Consider the following 7,868-nt stretch of genomic DNA (forward strand, 5'->3'; position numbering starts at 1 on the left):
GAAAAATTATTAACAAAAAATATATTTTTTTTATATTTTAAATTAATATTTTTTTTATTTCTAGTTAATTGATATGCTGATGTTAAAAATAATTTATTAAAAAAATATTATTTTAATATATTTATAAATAAAAAATACATCAAAAGATAACTATCATTATAATTTTATAAACATTAGTCGATGAGCTACCAGGTTGTACATGGTTTAACAGCCATGCGGGGAGGATTAATTAACTAAGCAAAACAGATGGGAAGTGAACGTCATCTTCCAACTCTTGTGTGTTCACAGAAAATTGCCCGGCATTAAAAGAGTGGTTTCCAAAAAATTAAATTTTTTTTTTAATGTTTTGATGTTAATTTTAAAAATAATTTTAAAAAAATAAAAATATATTATTTTGATACATTTTAGAATAAAAAATACTTTAAAAAAAACAATCATAATTATATTTTTAAACAAATCCTATTAAACAAGTCCTAACACCGTCGTGATTGCTGCATACCAGAGCAAAGGCAGGCATAAAAAAAAAAACCTTCAGACCCTCTTAGCAGCACAAGAAAGGAAAAACATTTGAGGTGAAAGAAGAAGAATCTTTCTGAGATGTTAGCAAGAATCTTTTCATAGAGAGGCCTTCTAGGGTTGACTCTTCCATGGAGGCGATAAGAAAGTGGAACTACTCGTTGCGAAAACATTAGTCTCGATTACTATAATAACAGTTATGTACAATCATTGATGTCAAAAATTGATACCCAATCGGGAGTACGTAATTTAAACGCGAGGAGTGAAGGAAGCAGCTGGCTCCTCATATTGCACAATTGAACTTCCACTCGTAACAAATACAGCTTTCTACACTTTCCGCCTTCTTTAGCACTGGTGTAGCAATCATGCTTATATTGGACTTGCTTTTAACACCTGCAATGAAATTAAAAGAGAGGGAGAGGGAGAGGGAGAGGGAGAGTCTTAGTATTTTTGGTGCAGTTTCATGTTAAGGTAAAAAATCACAAGAAAAAGCAGCTGCTGCAGTCACAAGTTCATTGCAAAAGCACCAAGATTACCATTATGTACGAGGGTAACAAAGAAGAAACCTTCCTTCTTGTGATTGTAACCAGTATAGAATTCTGAGTTTTGGCGTCTCAAAGCCTCCACATAAATAGTTCGATAGGCAAACTTCCCTCTTAAGGTGTACAAGCATCTAGAGTGGACTTCTAGCTTAAAATGCTACACATGCTTGGAATTTATATGCTTTACAATATCATCATCTAACTCTAAAACATAATTCACAATATTTGTAGCTTGACTTGTGCGTTGGGCACCTTTTATCTACGTACTTCTAGGCAGTTAAAGGAACAGTGCTAGGCGTCATCGCTAGGATTCCTAAACAATGTCCAATATGCCATAATAAGGATTTTCTAGTTGAACTTTAAGAAATTTTCAAATTTTCAATTCCGAAATGCTGTTTAACGTCAACAACACCTACACGAGCTTGAGGAAATAATTAGTTTATATATATATATATAAATAAATAAAAACCTGATTCTTTGAAGTTGTTGCAGCAACCCAGTGCCGAGGATTTAGTGTTTCTTCGGCCCCATAACTGATGAAAGTTACTGATCTTGATTGTGCTTGCATATTTGTAACTGGGGCTGGCAATTCTCTCATGACCCATAATACAAAGGCTGAGGGCACTGATGAACCTGACAAAAACAAGCTTATAGCAATAATAGACATGCCGCTGACAAATTTAAAAAACATATGCCTATCAGCTGAATAAAAAATAATTTTGCCTCCAAAATAGCAAAAATTAAGACCCGTCACTTAAAATCCAAGGACTAAGGAAACAGTGAATGACAATTATTTTATCGATTAAAACCTATTAAACCACAGGTCACTTTCTGTTATTAAGGGAAGTATCTCTTAAAAAATCTAATCTGGCTAGTTGAGTAAAATCTTTAAGTCTCAACATTTGGCATGGATGTATAAAATTGATATCATCCCCAAACCCGATAGTGAAATAGCATGGTGATACATTTGAATATCACAATGCCCTGTCCCCTTCTCCAACTGTCAAACTTCTTCCATTGGTGATGGATTCGTAACATAGATACAGCTCTTATACTTCCAGTTTCATAGCAAAGGCATAATAGCACCTTTAGGATTTCGGTTAATCTGAACCTTGGTGCCACAAGTTATTGCTACTAAGTCCGGCATTTGAAAACATGGACCTAGATGATCAAGCACACATACTTAGTGCTCACAGCATGTCTAAGTTCACTGTATCAAACAACCAATCTTTGGGTATGCTGAAAAACATACATAAACAAGGTCGAGGGAGTACCTATAACATAGTAAAAAACTAGAAGAACTAGTGTTTTCACTTGATTTATATTCTTCATACTCCAATGATATAGAAGCTGCCAAAGGAAATGAGATTAAAAATTGTACATGTCAAAGGGAGGAACTGATAACCCCAGCAGCCATCAGCCACTTACAGGTATATCTGTAAGAAGAGCTACCGCAGCACTTGACGTAAAACATACAACAGAGACAACTGCTAGGCCAGCAACCTGCATATCATGGAAAATTTTACAAAATCTTACCACAATCAAGTTATTCCATTTTGCACAGAAAGAAAGTGCCAATATGTTTTATAAATTATAACCCTCGAAAGAATAAGAATATAGTTGGATATCATAAACAAAACCTATAACGAAAGGCAAACACAAAGAGAATACCTTCCGCATCTCAGAAGAAGCTGTCTCAGACCTTACTTTCCTCAATTTAAGAAATAGGATAAGACCTGAAAAAACAACCAGTGAAATATAGTCCAAAGAAAGGACTTACACAGGTAAGAACGCATGAAACCATTCATGCTAGCATACCAGGAAAGAAACATAGACGGTTAAATAGACACATAAGTTATAGTTTGAAATACATGCATGATCATAAACACTGTACTAACTGATGAGAGATGGAAATGGAAAGTCACATGGCTGATGGCTGGAAACAAATACATGATGAATCAACACTGATTATGGATACAACCATAATTCTTCTTCACTTAGCATCTATAGAGCTATTCATTAACTTAGATCCTTCTGTACCCACGTGAATTATAATAGCCACAACAAGCATTTTCTGGAACTTCCTTTCTTTAACTATATGTTTTTGTTATCCTCTATTCAAAAAGAGAATAGATGGACAAATCTACCTTCCATCCAATCATATGGCAAAGTAGGAGAGAAAGCAAGATAAAAAGTGGATCAACCAAAGTAATACCATAGGATTCATACATAAGATATAACACAAAATCAGCATAAAAATGGACATGATAATTCATACAACAGAAAAGATAAGCTCGAAAGTGGCTGAAAATAATAAAAAAACAAAGAATTACAACCATGCATTGGCCAAGGAACCAACCAGTAACCTTATTTTATGATTAAAATTTACTCTTCCAACATCTATTGGTAGACAACTTATCAATAGAATATTTAGCTGAGCAGAAGTATATCTGAAAACGTCACATTTCCTTATGGTAGATATTTCTCAAATCGTAACATATTTTAATATGCCATAGTCAGTTCCAAATAAATATAACTGACACAGAAAAATATTGCAGTTACTTACCATAGCAACCCAAAGCCCCTCCCAGTATAAGGACTGCAGTAGCAAAAAGATCTACATATACCTGCCCAGTATATTCAGGTAATTAACAATGATTTTGTAGTACTGAAGATAAAATGTGTGTGTCATATATATTTTACCTCAGCTTTTCTGTCATTCACAGAAACGATACACAATTCATTCACAGCTTCCAGAAGATTTAAAGAACTAACAATTAAATCCTTAAAAAGAAAAGGTTCTGCTATTTTCATATGATGTATCATTATAAGCAGGAGGAGATGAATTTAATACCCGAGCAACTACTGAAGAATCAATTGGATTATTTCCCGCTCCAATCCAGATTACTACAGCAAATGACAGCATTAAAAAAAGATCAACACCACAACCTACATTAAAAAAAATCATAATCAGAGAGAGAGCAACAAACAGAGAGTCATGATAGTCCAAAATCAATAGAAGAAGTATGAAAATAAAAATCACAGAATCAAAAAAACTACTTCTCATACTGCGATAACAAATTTCTGATGACTGCCAACTTGAATGCCACGGAATGAGCAGCATCTCCGATAACTATCTGTGTTCGTCGAACCAGGTTTATTCTTTGAACTTTCCAACAAAGGCTGTTGAGAGCTATTTTCTTCATCATCATCATCTTCTTCATTTGCCTGATGGCAAAGGTCGACCCTATAAATCATTACCCATGAAAAAGATATATGTAGCTGAGGGCCTTAAATGCCAAGAAGATGACCTTCACATTCATTTGTACACTAGTTTTATTAATCAAATTCATGATGTGCAAAGTACCGTGTCAACTTCAAATTTCTTCCAGCAATATTAACATGCTGGCCTACTATGAAGTATCTATAATTAAAGACATCTAAAGCCCAAAGTTTCCCAAGATTAATTCCAGAACTACAAGATAAAAAATAAATAACCATGTTGATTAGTTGATATAAATTAATAGGAATCAGCTCAAGGAACCAAAACAGGAACATGGTAAACCTATGCTTCAATTTGGTGAAGTTGGTTCTATATGTGAACTAAATCAAGTTTTTGTGCCATTACATTCCATGCTACTGGAGCATCTTCTTTTTACATAACATAATAACCAATCACATAAGGAAGTTTAAAGATGTTCAGGCAGCAATGACGTATTGCAACTGACCCAGTCTACAATTTCTGTTTTTTATGTATTCTCCTTATCTGATTAATCTCTAATTTGTCGCTCTTAACGCTCTTACACATCCCTAGAAAACATAATAGACAGGACCTTTATCCACCAAATCTACCCATCAAACACCATTTGAAGAAGTATTCATTGGCCTTGCAAAATTTGTACACCACATAGGACAAAAAAAAAAATCTTCCTGCTACATGAGTATTGCCTCTTCAAGGCTCCAGAAATTAATTACAGCCACATCATAGTATTTCTTTCTGCTGTAAATCCATCCCTCACTATGTTCTACTTGTATGATCTTCTCTTCAAGTTGGACAAAGAAAAAGTCATCGCTGATCTCCATGTGAGAACCAAGAAGACCAAATACATTATCTTACATATAAAGCAAGTGACAATGTATAATCTGAACCAGAAAATAGAACGAAGCTTTAAAAGGTCCTGATAAACTTACCAGAAAGACAGAAGAAGTAGAAACACTGCAAAAAACAGAATATTGGGAAAAGCTGCAAGAAATTTCACAAGTTCGCTTAGACCACTCAAGTAGACAGAAATAATAAAAACCTGTATAAAAGTAATCTAGAGGAAAGCCTACCCATTAGGATAAAACCACACGCATAAGACCAGCAAAGCCACCTATTACAAGTAGCAATGATGGTGGATGTAAAGTAGATGAAGTAACCTGCCGAATAGAAATCAAAATCCTGAAGATTAATTACTTCTGCGGAATAGTTTTGGGCACTATTTCACAATACCTTAATGCTTCCAAATTTTTCAGTATCAAGACAACGGGAACAGGGTTACAGCTTTTTGCTGACTATATAGAGCAGCTGAGAAGTCCTCAAGAGTGGTTTTTAAAATGAAAAATCAGAAAGCTTGAAAGAGTTTAGATGGGATCAAGTGCTAAAAAATAACAAATAAATTTTAAGATATCAAGGAAACCAATCAGTTAATTAGCTAATTGGAAGATTTAAAAAATCAACATGGTAATCATGCAATAAACCAAATGCCTAGACATTGCAAATTTCCTTGAACGGATGTGTCTTTCCAATTTATCATGATCAGCATACTTAGAATCGTATCTAGTTGCAATATCCATATGAATGTGCACAAAGAGAGGGTAGTGTGCCCAAACCTTGCACTAAAACATCATTTTGATCAAATAAAAGCTAGATGTAAATTCAGAAACTCATGAAAAAAAAAAAAAAAATTGGAAATGCAAGTCCTATCAAGCCTTTGCACAGTATGGTAAAATTTTTCAAAGCATGCTATTCTCTCCAGAAATCATCTGGCTTGTGAAATGATTGACAATAGATGCAGGGGCTTGAGACATATTACTTTTTTATAAATCCTATTATTCCATGAATTAATTCATTGCTAAAATGACCATGATTTGCCAAACATGAGTTCAGAAGAGTCATTGCACTTAACACTATATGAACCCTAATGCCCTAGACTTACCCAAGTTGCAAGATCCAACCATCAGATGGAGTACCTGCAATTAACACCCCCGCCACCAAATGAATATCCTTAACAAGTCAAACTAGATTCTAACAAAATAACATGATTTGCATTCGGTTTCATAACAACAATGGATTGAAACTTCCTGTAGCAGAAAATCCTCTGATGGGTGCCATGGCATGAGGGTGAAAAATCCCGAAAAGGGAGAACAAAATGATATGCAAGATTTTTAGGGGCGCCTCACAGGAATGGATTTCGCCTAATGCAAGGAGATAGGGCTTACTTTTTGTCGTGTCCATCCAGATTGTTGATTTCGCAGAAAAATCCTAATAAGCTGGTACATAGCTAGAAAATGTCAGAAAAATCAAATAAAAAAAGGGGCGGAAATCAACAATATTAACATGCAAAGGAATTTAATACAAATTTGTTATAAACATGCTGAGGACGTAGAGGTCAGACAGTTCATAGACAAATTTCTAGCAATCCAGAGCATATATTCAACAACGATTTCCAGCATTTAAATGCACGCTCATATTTCAAACCTTAGTGAACAAAGCTCCACTCTAACATCTCCTTTTGACTGGTATCTATTTGCCCAGAATATAACATGCAAGAATCACAATTGGGAAGCTTGAAAGAAAATATAAATTCCGATACCAAGCACTAGTAATATTCTAAGTATTTTTTTTATCTATCCCTCAAATTCCAACACAACATAAAATCTCCCCTTTTCACTAATTCAACCCAAACCCAATTCTAAGTACATTCAATCAAACAGAATCAATAACTCATCATTACTAATTCCAGTTATCTACCAATCCCAGATTGTGAATTCCAATGCCATCAAGAATGATACAAAGTAAAGGGGTATACACAAGAAAGAAGAAGAAAAGCAAGACAAAACCTGAGAGAATGCAACAGAGGCAAGAGCACCATCGATGCAAGCAAGAGCTATGTTAGCAATAAGCAGGTCCAAGGGATAGCAGCTTGATTTTAGATTCATTGGCTTTTCTTATTTTATTTGTAGCCCACTGAAAAGAATCTCGCAGCAGGAGGAGCAGCCTGGGCGAGGAAAAGCTTAAAGAGAAAGGGAAAGAGAAAGGGAAAAACGGGGTTGCGTTATTTATTATTATAATTACATTTTTTCCATGTGTGGTTTTTATAATTTATATTTATACGCTAAAGAGTACCTAAAAATACGATGATATGAAGTGTACGGAAAGACAGGGACACAGGATCTGTTCAATGTGTTGATTCGCTCCTCTCCTGTTTTGGCCCTTTGGCGTCCTCTTGTAGCTGCTTACCTATGCTACCTTAGCTACAACCTTAAAATGGCTTCTCTGTTTCCTTCCTGGCTGCCTGTAAATTTGCTCAGAGAGGTTTGGCCGGCCTTATCTTGAAGTATATGTGCAATTTAGAGGTTGAACTGTTACTATATGTGCTCCCTCCAGTCGTGCATGTAGTAAACAAGCAACCTATTAAAATCTTATTTTTCCTTAATTTCAGTTATTTTAGCTTCTTGCCCAACAACATAGTCATAAAAACAGCAATAATATATCAAGCAAATATTTCACAAAATCACATCAACAATATCCAATAACAAACATAATCC

General features: G+C 34.7%; 1 pseudogene; it reads right to left on the reverse strand.

Moving 5' to 3' along the window:
- Positions 1 to 677: 677 nt before the first annotated feature.
- On the reverse strand, positions 678 to 7,606 carry LOC118061749 (tobamovirus multiplication protein 1-like; annotated as a pseudogene).
- Positions 7,607 to 7,868: the final 262 nt, after the last annotated feature.

Source organism: Populus alba, chromosome 5, assembly GCF_005239225.2.
Source record: "Populus alba chromosome 5, ASM523922v2, whole genome shotgun sequence".
NCBI classification, from domain to species: domain Eukaryota; kingdom Viridiplantae; phylum Streptophyta; class Magnoliopsida; order Malpighiales; family Salicaceae; genus Populus; species Populus alba.